This window comes from Anolis carolinensis, chromosome 2 (genome assembly GCF_035594765.1).
Source record: "Anolis carolinensis isolate JA03-04 chromosome 2, rAnoCar3.1.pri, whole genome shotgun sequence".
In the NCBI taxonomy this organism is placed as follows: domain Eukaryota; kingdom Metazoa; phylum Chordata; class Lepidosauria; order Squamata; family Dactyloidae; genus Anolis; species Anolis carolinensis.
The window spans coordinates 28,991,938-29,007,020 of NC_085842.1; the positions used below are offsets into that span (position 1 = coordinate 28,991,938).

The window sequence follows — 15,083 nt, forward strand, 5'->3', positions numbered from 1 at the left end:
CAGTTTTTCCTCATCATTTGCTAGTCTATCTGGGATTACAGGAATTGGCCAAAAAATGTCTGGAGGGCTGCATCAACACTGCCATCTAATCCAGTTTCTGAATCCAGAATATCTGCTTTGAACTGGATTATATGGCTGTACGGACTCATAAAATCAAGTTCAAAACACATCATCTGGGTTCAGAAACTGGATTAGATAGCAGTGTAGATCCAGTCTAACTCCCATCCCTATTTTAGGTGGAATGGAAAGACTATGAACCTGATGCTTGTCAATCCATTCAATCTGTGAGCTGCTATTTTGTTTACTTATTCATCTTATGCAGTAAATATAAGTAGCTGAACCCAAGGACAGCAGAATATGTAAATACAGCTTGATTTTATTGTTTTGTTTGGAAGGAGGCCAGAGAATTGTGCCAAGTTAGAGGAAGGAAAGGAGCATTTCATTTACCAGAAATGAAGTTTACTTTCATTTCTGCTTTAGAGAGATCTTACCTGCTGCAAAGATTTCCCAGAGAAAGCTCAAACATCCAGCAAGGCAAGAAAAAACCTTGTTGCTCCTCTGAACAACAGAAGGTAGGTCATGTCATTTTTTTTTTAAAAAAAAATGAAGTAAATGGGTTTATTTGCTTAACAGAGAAAGGGGGCTATGCCACATGATTTTTGGATACATAGAGACTGACCAGATTTATCAAAGTGTTGTATATTACTTTTGTATTGTCAATGACTTTCATGGCTGGAATCTCTGGGGTGCTGTGTGGTTCCTGGGCTGTATGGCCATGTTCTAGCAGCATTTTCTCCTGACATTTTGCCTGTATCTGTGGTTGACATCTTCAGAGGATATGATGGTAGTAAAGCAAGTAGAGTATATATATCTGTGGAATGTCCAGAGTGGGAGAAAGAACCATTGTCCATTCACCAAGTGTAAATTAGCAAGCTTGATTTTCAAGTGTTGAGTGGAATCTACCCATTAGCATGTGAGTAACCATGAAGATAGCATGGTCAATTAGTGAGGGCATCTGCCTAGAAGTACGTGTTACTTTGGTCAAAGAAAAGAAAATTCCTATGCATTTCTTGCTTACAAAGAACGTTGCCCAGTGATTTCTAACACCTAAGTATTGCTGTATAGTTGGTCCTCCATATCCATGGATTCTATACCCACAGACTGAGCCATCCACAGCTTTAAAATAACATGTGTGTGTGATATATGCCATGTACACTATTTTTAAAGAAATCCTCTTAATCCACCCTGTATGGGAATGGTGAGAAAAACAATACATTTTGCATTGTTAAAGGCTTTCATGGCCAGAATCATTGGGTTGCTGTGTGTTTTCTGGGCTGTATGGCCATGTTCCAGAAGCATTCCCTCCTGATACTTTTCCCACATCTACCGTATGGCAGGCATTCTCAGAAGTTGTGAGGTCTCTTGGAAACTAGGCAAGAGAGGTTTCTATATCTGTGGAATAATGTCCAGGGTGGGAGAAAGAATTCTTGTCTGTTTGAGGCAAGTGTGAATGATGCACTTGGCCACCATAATTAGCATTGAATGACCTTGCAAGCTTCAATGCTTGGCTTCTTCCTGCCTGGTGGAATTCTTTGTTGGGAGGTGTTAATTGGCCCCGATTATTTCTTGTCTGGAATTGCCCTGTCTTCTGAATAATGTTCTTTATTTACTGTCCTGATTTTAGAGTTGATACACAATATTACTGCAGAACACAGAAATGCTGGACCCCTCTAACAACAAACATATCAGACTACACAGAAGCCACTGAATTCCACAAGCATGTGAATGATTTCAACAGAAAGGAGGAAACCATGCAAATGAACAAAATCTGGCTACCAGTATTTAAAAAACTCTAAAATCAGGATGGTAAATAAAGAACAACACCCAGAAGACAGGTGAATTCCAGACAAGAAACAATCAGTGCCAGCTAACACCTCCAAACAGGATTCCACCAGGCAGGTAGCAGCCAGGCTTTGAAGCTGCAAGGCCATTCAATGCTAATTATTCACACTTGCCTCAAACAGACCAGAGTGCTTTCTCCTATCCTGAAGATTCCACAGATATATAAACCCCACTTGCCTAGTTTCCAACAGACCTCACAACTTTTGACGATGCCTGCCTTAGATGTGGGTGAAATGTCAGTAGAGAATGCTTCTGAAACATGGCCATACAGCCTGGAAAACTCACAGCAACCATATTTGCCTTTCTCAAGATCCAGAAAACGGTTATCTTCCTAAATACAGCAAAACAAAGGCCTTCAGGTTTAGAACTATTACCAACACATTACCTCTCTACGATGAAAATGTCAAAAGCCCTTCATTGTAGCACAATTCCAGGACTTACCTCGTGCATTGAAGTCCAGCCTTCCTTTTCTTTTCCCTGCAGAAAAAAAATATTTTAACACAGCAATTGGGAAGTACTTTAAAAAAAGAAAAACAAGGAAACAGCACAGTAGGAGTTATGCTACCCATCCATTAGTGTGTCTTTGCACTGCCGAGACCCCTTATACACTGCCATATAATTCAGATTTTCAAAGCAGATAATCCAGACAATCTGATTTGAACTGGATTATATGAGTCTAAAGGTAAAGGTTTCCCCTGACGTTAAGTCCAGTCATGTCTGACTCTGGGGGTTGGTGCTCATCTCCATTTCTAAGCTGAAGGGCCGGTGTTGTCCATAAACACCTCCAAGATCATGTGGCCGGCATGACTGCATGGATTGCCGTTACCTTCCCACCGGAGCGGTACCTATTGATCTACTCACATTGGCATGTTTTCAAACTGCTAGGTTGGCAGGAGCTGGAGCTAACAGCGGCTGCTCACACTGCTCATGGGGTTTGAACCTAGGACCTTTCGGTCTCCAGCTCAGTGCTTTAACGCACTTCACCACCGAGGTTCCTTATGAGTCTACACTGTCATATAATTCAGTTCAGAGCAGATAATCTGGATAATTTATATGGCAGTGTAGAATGGGGCCTGAGTCATTGTTATTGTGCAGTACTAGCAGTATAGAATCATAAAATCTTGGAGTTGGAAGAGACCACAAGGGCCATCCAGTCCAACCCCTTCCATGCAGGAAAAGTACCACCAACACATTGCCATCCAGCCTCTGCTTAAAACCTCCAGAGAAGGAGCCTCCACCACACTCCCAAGCTCCTATTCTACTGCTGAACAGCTGTTACCAGCTGCTTCGATGGAATAATTTTTCCTGAAATTTGAACTCATTGCTCCATGTAATTGATCATCATGCCAGCAAATAGCTGCTATTTCATATCACAGAAAATAGCAACTCATAAGCAGTATTTCCCTTGTCTCATGCATTTCAAATAAGTGATATATAACCTGTATTTCTTTCAATATTTCATCTGGTCTCTCTGCTTTTTTTCTGGTTTTTTTTTACCTTTATACCCCTTTTCTTCTAATACATTGGCCATATTTTTGCAATAGTTTTACTTTTTACTATATTTGGACATTTGTGTTAATAAGAATTAAAACAAAAACAAAAGAACATGACAGAGTAGAAGAAGGAATAATTAAACTATGCCATTACGATTTTGGATTCCAGTATTGGGTTGTAGGAATGGCTAAAGATGACTTATACTTCCCCAGCAGTATATAGTTGAAAAAGACGGGAAGCCACCAATGCATTGAAAAATACAGGGAACATCAAGGCAGCAGCTTAAAATAAAAACCAGGAAGAAAAAAAGCACTGTAGTTTGTTATTTGGAAAGACAGAACAATGGTCTTGATGCTCAGAGCTCTCTGGGGAGGAAATTCCCCTAAAAGAGTGCCAATATTTCTTCTTTTTTTAACATTCTTGGAACTCAGAGTTATGGCTATGTTTGTCTGGAATGTCATTATGCAGAAAAATGTAGCACTTTTGAGACTAATTGAGAAAAAGAAATTTTAACATAAGCTTTTGTATACTTAAAACCTTATTCATGATTTTAACATTTTATCTTGTATGTGGTTTCTATGACTTGTTTTTATGGTTTGATTATTGGTTTTATTGGTTTCTTGTCTTGTTTTTATTGTTCTATTCGGGCTTGGCCCCATGTAAGCCGCCCCGAGTCCCTTCGGGGAGATGGGGCAGGGTATAAGAATAAAATTATTATTATTATTATTATTATTATTATTATTATTATTATTATTATTGTTATTATTATACTTAAGCCTACTTCTTTGGAATTTTTTGTTGTTGTTGCCAATAAGCACAAGAGAAAGGAATAGGAAGCTGCGGATCAATGATTGAAAGGGAAAAGTGCGGGCAATCTTCACACTTCAGGCTAGATTATTTACCAGGCTTTGTGAGAACGATAAACATTATTGCTCTTGTGTAAAAAATTGTAACATATCCTGCCATAGCTTAGAGTCAGTCAGTTCCACTTTGAACAAACCTGATAGCATTCTCATCATAGCAATTTCTAAAGTTCTTGTAAAGAACTCAGCCAGGGGGAATCCTTTTAGAATCCCACTTCTTATACCAATTGCGGAGATGTGGAGATGGATGATGTTTTTAAATTATAGATTATATTATTGTTGTTATATCTGCTGCCACCAATATAAATATGTTTTATTTAAATGCTGCCACCTGAGGTAAAAATGTTTATGATGCGGCCACCAGATGTTAAGGGGATTATCAACTCTTGCCACCACTATTGGAAGATTTAGCCACTAGCTACTTGGAGAGGAGACTTTTATTTTTCTTCTTGTTTATTCTTGATGTGTGTATGTATGACAGAGACTGAGATGTTCGAGAGAACAACAAGAAGTTTATTCAGGCACAAGCTTAATGGATACAATTCTCACTTAGAGGCACTTTCCTTAACAATTGCAATAACAGAATGAGGCGTTTCAAACTTTTAAATTCCACTTCAATCACAGAATATCTGTTCCTAGTCAGGAGACAGACTACATTAAAATAAGTCACCAAACTTATTTTATCTCTGATCCCCTAACTTGGGATCAGCCTTCCCTGAGCTTCAACAGAGCCCAGACTACCTAAAATAAGTCACCAAACTTATTTTAGAATTGACTCAAATTTCCTCATTTGAGCCACCCTGATCCTCCAACTGAGAATCAGACTTCCCTGTGGTTCACTGACCACAGACACACTGACTGACTGACTGACTGACTTCCCCTCCAAATTCTGCTCTCTTTAGCTAACCCAGTTGGCTCCGCCCCTTCTCCACGGCAACCAACTCCGAGTGCTGAGTAACTGAAATATTAACCCTTTTTAAACACAGTTAAACATGGCATCTGTAAATTAAAATTCACACTTCGTTACAGGCTGGGTAAGTCATTTCCCTCAGGAATAGATCTGCGATGTCATAAGAGGGAAGCAATGTTGTTCATTTAATTTGTGGTTTGTTTTTAATGCCAGGAGTGGAGAGATGTGGTTATGAGATAATTTGCTTTCATGTACCAAAGCAATTTCACTGGCTTTGTTTTCTAGATATCTTAACAAGGGTGATGAGAGCTCTATTTGCTGCTTTCATGCCAGGGAGAAAGGTATCTTATCCTGGTACGATTGAGATAACCCAGAAAGTGACCTTGGATGTACCTGAGAGAACAGAGACAATCCTCAAGTGTGGCATGAGATTGGATTAAGTGAAGTGTCATAGTAGTCTAGCTAGCAGTATTTCCTTTTCCAGTTACTGCTAGTAACTTTTGGTCTTTTCTGTTGCAACTTTTCGACTGTCAATGAAGGATCAAAGATGTAAGATTAAGCAGAAGGGATAAGTGTGTATGCTTTCATGCTGCCAGGGCTGTATGTGGGGCTAGTTGAAGGCATATTCATGCCTGAGGTGGACAAAATGGACAAAAAAGGTGTCCATTCCACAATGGCAGAAAATATCTCTCTCCCATAAAAAAAAACATTGATACACTTGCTACTATTACTATCATTAGTTAAAGAACCACCTTTTGTTCTTTTGTGACACCCCAGATCAGCTACCTGAAGCAAGTTCTCACTCTGTTTTATGATAAGACTAGCCCTATAAGCTTCTTCTGATTATATCCTCTTTCTCTTGTTCTCTACAATGCAGTAAGGAGAAAACAGAGGCACCTTTGCATAAAAAGCAAGTAAAACTATAGTGGGACACACTGCACGGATATGAATTTTGATATGCCCAGGCAAAGGACCAGTGGAACCAGTGGGACTTGAGTGAGTCATGGGTGACTAACTCAACTCCTATTCATTTTAGTGCATCTACTCTAAACTAAACCCAACTAAGCATGATTTACACAGTAGAATTAATACAATTTGACCCAACTTTAACTGTGTTGGCTCAATGCTATGGAATCCTATGAACTGGATTTGCTGAAGCAGCAGCACACTTTTCAGAGGAGAAAGAGCATGCAAAACTATGCCCTTGGCCATGCAGTGACAATGTCTTTGAAGGCCTCCATTGTAGTTCAGTGGAGTCCCTGCTACATTCTCTGAGCAGGTTCTGAACAAGATTTAATTACACACCACCATTTTAAATGAAATTCGGTGTTTGGTTTCTTTTTGTTTTTAACCAACACAGAAGTGGAAATTTCAAGGCATTTCAAGCAACAGAATGCATGCACTTTATAAAGCTAAACATATATTGGTGCACAACACACCATATAAAGAGATACAAATGGTATGAATGTCACAGGTTGCAGCCATAGAAGCAATTCCAGCATTAGAGACAGCAGACACAAGAACCAGCATCCCATCAGACTGAATGTCAGGTCTATGCCCCTTTTAAAGCAAGGAAAAAGAGAAGAAAACAGAAGGAAAGCGGAAACTTTAGTGGCAAGAATGCAAGTTAAGTTCAGTAAGCTAAGCATGGAAAGAAATTCTCAATAACAAATAACAGTGATTTTGGGACTCATCTTTTTAATCCTTAAAAGTTAGGTAAAAGGTAAAAGTTTTGCCCTGACGTTAAGTCCAGTCGTGACCGACTCTGGGGGTTGGTGCTCATCTCCATTTCTAAGCCGAAAAGCCGGCGGTGTCCGTAGACACCTCCAAGGTCATGTGGGCAGCATGACTGCATGGAGCGCCGTTACCTTCCCGCCAGAGTGGTAGCTACTGATCTACTCACATTTGCATGTTTTCGAACTGCTAGGTTGGCAGGAGCTGGGGCTAACAGCGGGCGCTCATTCCGCTCCCGGGATTTGAACCTGGCATCTTTTGGACCGCAAGTTCAGCAGCTCAGCGCTTTAACACACTGTGCCACCAGTGGCCCCTCTCCTTAAAGAGTTGCAGAAGAATAATAAAATCCTATTATTATACAGTAAGTTCTGATATTACAGAATCTAGGTTTACACTTACTAAGATTCACTTCCTTCCATGTGATACAGAAACTGAGATGATGTTATATTAAAAGGCTATGACCACATTTACCAACATTCCATCAGCAATGTTTACAATCTGGTTAGAAGTGCAATTGACTTGACCTTTTTGCTGCTTTGTTTCCCAAGTTTAATGGTTCACTACTCCTTTAGTAGCACAGGTGTCAATATGATGTGACCATCCTTCCTTCCAAGGGGCACATAGTGGCAGTGGCGGTGGGGGACAATGGCAACGGGGTGGTAAAGGCAGCAAAAGTCAACATTGACACTGAAATACAACACTGCCTGAGCTCTGAGAGTGCAGCATTTTTCCAAATGAAGCAGGGAGTGTTTGAGGATCGGGACATCCGTAGGGATACCAAGGTGCTTGTTTATAAAGCTACTAGCTGTGCCCAGCCACGCGTTGCTGTGGCTAGGACTTAATTTTTCTTTTCTTTTTGTTGTATGAACGTAGAGGCATGGATGACAGGTTGTGCTGTCCATTTTCAAGGTTGTGGGGCGTTTAGTTTAGTTGTTTTGTCCGGTGCCGTGATTCCATTACCCTTTTATATATATAGATTGCCCTCTCCACCCTACTATACGCCTGCAAAATGTGGATTGTCTACAGATATCACCAACCTAGCAACCAGTGTGGGTGGGCCTGCAAGGGAAGGCTAAGTCTGCCTTCTTGACACTCACGAGGAGTTATGCAAGGCTGAAGCCCTGAGGCCTAGCCACAGAAAGGGTGCCAGGAGTGACTTCAGAAACTACAAGCTGCTTCAGATGTGAGACAACTGGCCGTCTCACACCATCCTGTGGGGAGCTTCTCTTTATATATCTGTGGAAGGTCCGGGGTGGGAGAAAGAACTCTTTTCTCCTACAGGTAAGTGTGACTGTTGCAACTGGACAACTTGATTAGCATTGAATAGCATTGCAGTCTCAAAGCCTGGCTGATTCCTGCCTGGGGGAATCCTTTGTTGGGAGGTGTTAGCTGGCCCTGATTGTTTCATGTCTGGTATTCCACTGTTTTCTGAGTGGTGTTCTTTATTTGCTGCAAGAAATATAGCAATTGCCCAACTTGATCAGCTCTGAATAGCCTTGCAGCTATGGTGTGAGAGAACTGGCCGTCAGCAAAGATGTCCCCCAGGGGAAACCCACATGTTTTACCATCCTGTGGGAGGCTTCTCTTTATAAAAAATTAAAATAAAACAAAATAAATAACTTTATTTATAACCTGCCTCCATCTCCCCAAAAGGACTCGGACCAGCTCACATGGTGACCAAGCACAGGAGTCAAGACAGATAAAAGTTAAAAACACAACAATAATATGATTAAAACAGCAATAAAATAAAAAAATATATAAAATACATCAACAGGTATTGAAACTGAAAGGTGGGGCTATTAAAATTACAAAGGAGGGGCAGGCATGTGCAAAATGCAGGACAGTAGAATCAGGAATGGGAGAAAAGTGCTGGAGATTAGGACAATAAACCATTAAGACTGGGCAGTAATAAATTACGAACTGACCTATTGTTCAAACATCCATACTTTCCAGTCTTTGCAGAATATGAACAGGGTGGGAGCTAATCTATATACCTATGGAATGTCCAGGGTGGGAGAAAGAACTCTTTCCTGAGTTTTTTTCATTGAACCAGACAGGGCCACAGCAACGCGTGGCCGGGTACAGCTAGTAATAATAATCTATATATATAAAAGGGTAATGAAATTTCGGCCTAGGACAAAACAACAAAACTACACATCCCAGAAACACTAAACTTGGCAGCACAACCCCTCATCCATGCCTCTACGTTCATACAACAACAACAAAAAAAGAAAAATAAAGTCCTAATTAGAGAGGAATAATTGTTTTTATCCAATTGCTGCCAGTTAGAAGGCTAAACTTCGCCCACTTGGTCTCCTAGCAACCCACTCAGCCCAGGGAACAGGCAGAGTTGGGCCTCACTTAGGCCTCTTCCACAGATTATCTTATTTTAACTGGATTATATGGCAGTGTAGACTCAAGGCCCTTCCACACAGCTATATAACCCATTTATAATGGACTTAATGTCAGGGGAAAACCTTTACCCTTTACCTTAACTACCACCAATTCCTCAATACTTTATTTCCCATACCACCAGACTTCGCCACAGCAACGCGTGGCCGGGCACAGCTAGTACATAATAAAACTTTATTTATACCCCACCCCATATCTCAACAAGGGACTCTGAGTGACTTACAGTCATAAAAACAATATAAAACAAAATAAGTAACATATCAATTTTTTAACTCACAAAGTTAATATAATACAACCAACACATCAATGGGAAATTATTATATTAAAAAATTGAACAACATTTAGGGTTCAAACCATTGCACTAATAAAAATAAGCCATAAAATCCATTTGGCGGTTATTAAGAATTCTTATAAAGGGTAGCAGGTGTTGGTTCCAAGAATATCCATCATACCTCCCAAATATAGGAACTGGATGAGCACCTTAAGATGCTTCTGCATCTCCTGTTGTGTCCATGAATGGATCTGGGACAAATGGTATAATCATGTGCATTTCTCCCAGTAGTGACTTTAACTATATCAGCCCCCACAGTTGTGGAGATTTGACTGCAGTCTCAGGGCCCTTCCACGCAACCATATAACCCAGAATATCAAGGCAGATAATCCACAATATCTTCTTTGATCTGGGATATCTGAGTCCACACTGCCATATATCCCAGTTCAAAGCAAAAAATGTGGAATTTTATTCAGCTGTGTGGAAGGAGCCAGAGACTCCTTAATGCGCTCAATCTGTAGAATTGCATCTCCCATCTTTGCAAACTGCTATTAACAAAAAATAACACATTTTCAGAATACAATTAGAAGTCACATAGTTACTATTTTAAGGATATCATTGAACTAAGCTCTTTATGTACTCATTGTTAAGGAAATTAATATTTAATTTTTAAAAAGATTTTGAAACTGATTTATATGCATAATAATTACATTTTTATTTTTTATAATTTTTTAAAGTTAGTCCTGGTGCATTTGAGTCTTGCTAGGCTGATACACACAGGCTCTGGCACCATCCAGTTAAAATGCCTTGCATCTGAGGGCTGTTCCACACAGCCATATAACCCAGAATATCACAGTTCAATGTGGATTTTATACAGCTGTGTGGAAGGGGCCTCACTACATGCTTCCAAAAGAGAGATTCTCTTTACCTTTTTTAGGTGTTAGCTGGCTTACTCCATTCATGGAAACACTCTCTGATGCATGATTATCTTCATTATTGGCCATTTCCCCTCTATTCACTTGTTGGACTATGACTTCTCTCTCTCCAAATCAATTTCACGCCTGATATCTGAAAAAAAAGAAACAAAGCAATCAGCCAGGGAAAGTTTAAAATATCAGAGCAACTGGGGGTTCTGTGGTTAGCACAGCGGATTAAACCGCCAGATACAGAAAATCTTGCCAACTGGAAGGTTGGCAGTTCAAGCCGCAGGTCGGGGTGAGATCCCGCTGTCAACCCTAGCTTCTGCTTACTTAGCAGTTCAAAAACAGCAATGTGAGTAGATAAATTTCAGAGGCAGGTCCTACAGCCGAGGGCCAAGCACCAAGCGAGAGGCGATCGGCGATTGGCTGTAGGGCCTTCCAGGGCCTGTCAGGGCTTAAATCTGAGCAAACTGAGGGCCATGGATTTAGGCCCTGGCAAGCCCCGGCAGGGCCAACAGCCAAGTGCTGAGTAAGAGGTGATTGGCACTTGGCTATAGGCCCTGCCTTAATCTGAGCACGCCTAGCACTGAGTGCCTCTCGCTTGCCTCTTGCTCGGAGCTCGGCTGCAGGCCCTCCAGAGCCTACAACAGAGCGTCAAAAATCAGCCGATCAAACTGTTACAATTTCAATTTAACTTTCGTTTCACTGATGTTTCTGTACCGGAGGTAGGTGTACTATTTCGTGCATTCCAAATGAACAAAACAGTATGGAAACATGAATTAAATGGCTGAGATGGTAACTGTGCCTGTGACTACTGTCTGCCCAATGAATCCCTCCCCTTCTGTGCCATTCTAGGGATGTTGATATCTAATGAGCTCAGAATTGTGAGCTCCCAATATTATGAAATATTTGAGTTGACAGCACTTTGCTTCCTGAGGGTAAGTGTTCAGCAGAGAAATAGTTATAATTGTATATATTTAAATACTGCAGTTTGAGAGTACTGCAATGACATAAAGCTTCAATATTGTTGGATGTTTATACCGGGAGTGCACCTACGCCCTATAGCTATTCCTGTTTCATATCAGTTTAACTGTCCTGGCTACATCCTGTGGGGTCCTGGGATTTGTAGTTTACATGAAATAATACTCTGCTAGAGTATTTTAGTTCACTGCCCTAAACGACAACACTCATTGTATAATAGAGCAACAAGTTGTCCTTATTGCTCAGAATATGGCTGTAGAGAAGGATGTGGCTACCACTACAGGAATGAAGGCTCTGAAATATCTTTTGCTAAACCTCTGATCAGTGTACATGCCCAGGCATGTATATTTAGACTGCTGCACAGTACCCATCTTGGATTGTGTTGTTTTGTAGCCTTGCAATTCTTTGCTAATATTCTTCTGGAATCTTATAGCCATATAGCTGGAGGACTCCAGTTGGTTCTCGCAGAAGCAGAGGAAGCAGGAGGACATTTTTGCTCCCTGGCTTCAGGTAGGATTTGGCTAAGATTTGGCTAAGATTTTAAACTGAGTTTGGGCTTGGCTCCTGTGGTCAAAGTCTAACTGTTGTGTGACTGTGTGTTGAAAGAGAGCCAGGTACTTAAGTTGATTGACAGCAGGCATTGTCCCCTGTTAATTGAGTTTCTGGGAAAGCTTTATTTGCCAGTGTGAGTTTCTGCCAGAGCCTGATCCCAGAAGGGCAGTTGGTTCTCGCAGAAGCAGAGGAAGCAGGAGGACATTTTTGCTCCCTGGCTTCAGGTAGGATTTGGCTAAGATTTGGCTAAGATTTTAAACTGAGTTTGGGCTTGGCTCCTGTGGTCAAAGTCTAACTGTTGTGTGACTGTGTGTTGAAAGAGAGCCAGGTACTTAAGTTGATTGACAGCAGGCATTGTCCCCTGTTAATTGAGTTTCTGGGAAAGCTTTATTTGCCAGTGTGAGTTTCTGCCAGAGCCTGATCCCAGAAGGGCAGTTGGTTCTCGCAGAAGCAGAGGAAGCAGGAGGACATTTTTGCTCCCTGGCTTCAGGTAGGATTTGGCTAAGATTTGGCTAAGATTTTAAACTGAGTTTGGGCTTGGCTCCTGTGGTCAAAGTCTAACTGTTGTGTGACTGTGTGTTGAAAGAGAGCCAGGTACTTAAGTTGATTGACAGCAGGCATTGTCCCCTGTTAATTGAGTTTCTGGGAAAGCTTTATTTGCCAGAAAAAGACACCTTTGCAGTACATACAGGAAACAAAGCAACATAAACAAATACACAAAGACGTGGTTTGTTGCAGTCTGCACATAAAGTGCGTGCATATTACTTAACTGTACAAAGATCCCACTTGGCCACCACGCTCACCAAGAGATGCAACAAAAGCAAAACATTCCCATCACATGCACCAGCTGTCGCATGTTCCGCTTTTTCACACAAAAACTAGACAACTACATCTGCTCCAAATGCAAACAGATGACTCTGATGGAGCAGAGGATCCAACAGCTCGAGCACCGTATTAAGACCCTTAAGGACATTCAGGCACTCGAGCTCTTCTTGGACACTGCACAACACGCTGCTGTAGATCAGCAGCCTGCATCACACCAACACCACCAAGACCATGATCAGGAACCTTATGGGGAGATCAACTCAAAGGTAGACAACCCTCAGGCTTGGAAGGAGGTCACCCATAGAAGGAGACGCAGGACCAGGCAGCCTCCACAGAACTCCTCTGCTCAGCTGCATTTACACAACAGATTTGAAATTCTTACATCATTAACATACAATCAGGAAACACATCTTGTGGAGGACCACAGTTTCTTAGATACCACTCAGTGGACCATCCTGGATCAATGCGCAGGGGATAGCCCTGACAGGGACAGTGCATCACCACAGTCACACTTATGTAATCATGCAAATGCTCCATCCCCAATCATAGACCAGGAGCAACAGGAACATCCTTGGGAGAGTAATGGGCTCTCGGATGTATCTCAATGGATTGTCATTGATGAATGCACTGGGGATGTTGAGGAGGAGGACAACACTTTACACCTACATGATTCACTTCAACAGGAACACTCTTCAGGGGACATACACACTGTCTTGCACAAAAGGGACCCTGTCAATCCTCAAAGGAAACAGGTCTTGGTAGTAGGTGACTCCCTCCTTAGAGGAACGGAAGCCATCATTTCCAGACCGGATGGGATGGCTCGAGAAACATGCTGCCTCCCGGGGGCAAAAATACACCATATCACTCAGAGGCTCAGCAGGCTCCTAAAGCCCCATCACCCTCCCCACCTTATGTTGATTCATGTAGGTACCAATGACACCGCTAGGCATACTTTTCAAAAGATCACAAATGATTTTCGAGCTCTGGGAACAAAGCTAAAACTGTATAATGTACATGTGATCTTTTCATCCCTCCTCCCCGTTGTAGGACATGGCTCTACAAGGGCCGGAAAAATAGTACAGGTCAATAACTGGCTCAGAAAATGGTGTCAAGAGGAGCATTTTGGCTTCCTTGACCATGATCTACTCTTCCAAGAGGATGGACTACTGGCAAGCGATGGGGTGCATCTCACACAAGTAGGAAAACATCTTTTTGCACACAGACTCACAAACCTCATCAGGCGCACTTTAAACTAAATCCACTGGGGGAGGGGAACAACAGCCTGGCGAACACTATATTACCCACGACCACAGGGAACCGCCGTAAGGCTAAACGGAGGGCTGCACAAACACAGCAAGGACCAAGTACAGAGAGCACAATAATCCCAAATAAACAGTTCGAGGGGAGGTCACAGGGGCTTACATGTCTTTACACTAATGCTCAGAGCATGGGAAATAAGCAAGACGAACTCCAACTCCTAGCACAGCACCACACATACGATGTCATAGGCATCACTGAAACCTGGTGGGATGACTCCCATCACTGGAATTTAACCATTGAGGGCTATAACCTCTTTCACATAAATAGAACAAAGGGGAGAGGAGGGGGAGTAGCTTTATATGTCAAAAACAGTTACGTTGCAGAAGAAATGCAAGACTGTAATCCGGGAAACCAGCTTGAAAGCATCTGGATAAGAATCAAGGGAACCGGGACTCAAAAAGATCTTGTCGTGGGTGTCTACTACAGACCTCCGAGTCAGGATGAAGGACTTGATGAAGCCTTCTGTCAACAGCTGACCAAACAGGCACAAAAAAGAGATATAGTAGTCATGGGCGATTTCAATTATCCCGATATCTGCTGGAAAACAAACTCAGCCAAGAGTACAAAGTCCAACAAATTCCTCACTTGCCTTGCAGATAATTTTATGGTCCAGAAGGTAGAAGAGGCAACAAGGGGATCAGCAACTCTTGATCTAATCTTAACAAATGTGGAAGACCTGATCAATACAGTTGAAGTGGTTGGATCCTTAGGGGCAAGTGACCATGTGCTCCTGCAGTTTGCAATACAAAGGAATGCTGAAACTAAGACAAGTCAAACACGCATTCTGGACTTTAAGAGAGCTGACTTCCAAAAAATGAAGGAATTACTGAGCGGCATTCCATGGACACCGATATTAAAAAACAAGGGAGTTAAGCATGGATGGGAGTTTTTCAAAAGTG

The 15,083-nt window shown here is 41.7% G+C and overlaps 1 non-coding gene across 3 annotated transcripts in view; it reads right to left on the bottom strand.

Moving 5' to 3' along the window:
- LOC103280581 (uncharacterized) overlaps positions 1-15,083 on the bottom strand; it is a 34,791-nt gene that overhangs the window by 14,185 nt on the left and 5,523 nt on the right. For 2 of the 3 annotated variants that reach the window (XR_010002475.1, XR_010002476.1), the window contains exons 2-3: positions 10,515-10,654; positions 2,344-2,379 (exon numbers count right to left, since the gene is read on the bottom strand). This is a non-coding gene — a transcript (uncharacterized LOC103280581). Of the gene's footprint in view, positions 1-2,343; positions 2,380-10,514; positions 10,655-10,836; positions 11,001-15,083 lie in introns of those variants that run through there. The other variant, XR_010002477.1, reaches the window with a different exon arrangement.